Genomic DNA, 1,233 nt, shown 5'->3' on the forward strand with positions numbered 1-1,233 from the left:
AGCTCCATCAATGTCATTTGAAGGTCAATCTAGTTGTAAATGGAAAATGAGTGCCTTGAGGAGTAATGATCACTGCCCCAATGTCATTATCGTATGCATTAACAGCTCCATCAAATACCATGCTCCAACGGGAACCAAGTTTTGGCCCTTCTTCAAGCAATGGTTTATCATACTCTTTCATCTTCAGATATAATATCTCTTTGTCAAGAAAATCATACTGCACTGACTGGTAATCTTAAATAGGTTGGTGAGCCAAATGGTCAGCCAAGACACTACCTTTAATAGCTTTTTGAGCTCGGTACATAATTTCATACTCAAATAACAACATCTGCCAACGAGCAATCCTCCCAATTAAAGCAGACTTTTCAAATATGTACTTGACTGGATCCATTTTGGATATCAACCAAGTAATATGATTTAACATATATTGGCATAGACGCTTAGTAGCCCAAGCCAAAGCACATCATATCTTCTCAAGCATATAATACCGAGACTCATAATCAGTGAACTTCTTACTGAGGTAGTAAATTGCATACTCTTTTTTATCGGATTCGTCTTAATGACCAAGAACACAACCCATACTCTATTCAAGCACAATCAAATACATGATCAAAGATTTTCCTTCAACAGGCAGAGATAGAATCATAGGCTCAAGCAGATATTCTTTGATACTGTCAAAAGCTTTCTGGAAATCCTCAGTCCAATCGCAAGACTGATCTTTTCGAAAAAGCTTGAATATTGGTGCACATGTGGCAGTCATGTGCGATATAAAATTTTCCAAGTCTGGCAATGTGTCACAAAGGTGGCACTAGCTTCGTCTTCATCATCATCTTTAATAATTGCAGCTGAGTGTTGTTCATCTTCATGAATGAACTCCCCACTAAGTAAAGCTGGTTGCATAGCCTTGGCATTACCGTTGAACGACCCTTGTTGAAATCCCATACCAACTTTATTCTTGTTCTTGACTACTTCTACAACACGACCCCACTTGTCGGTGCTACTAGCCTGAACAATTTCGTGTGTATCTTTCAGAGAAGACATGGATGCCCCAGTCTTCTGAACCTCTTCAGCAACAGATAAATCTTAGAACGGTGTTCCAACTTCTTCTTTAAGTTCTACAAATGTGAAGGATGATAGATGGATCACCAAAAATGCTTTCTCTCCACCAACAATGACGAGCTTGCCATTCTTAACAAATTTCAGCTTCTGATGCAATGTCAACGTGATGGCACT

This window comes from Lathyrus oleraceus, chromosome 4, assembly GCF_024323335.1.
Source record: "Lathyrus oleraceus cultivar Zhongwan6 chromosome 4, CAAS_Psat_ZW6_1.0, whole genome shotgun sequence".
In the NCBI taxonomy this organism is placed as follows: domain Eukaryota; kingdom Viridiplantae; phylum Streptophyta; class Magnoliopsida; order Fabales; family Fabaceae; genus Lathyrus; species Lathyrus oleraceus.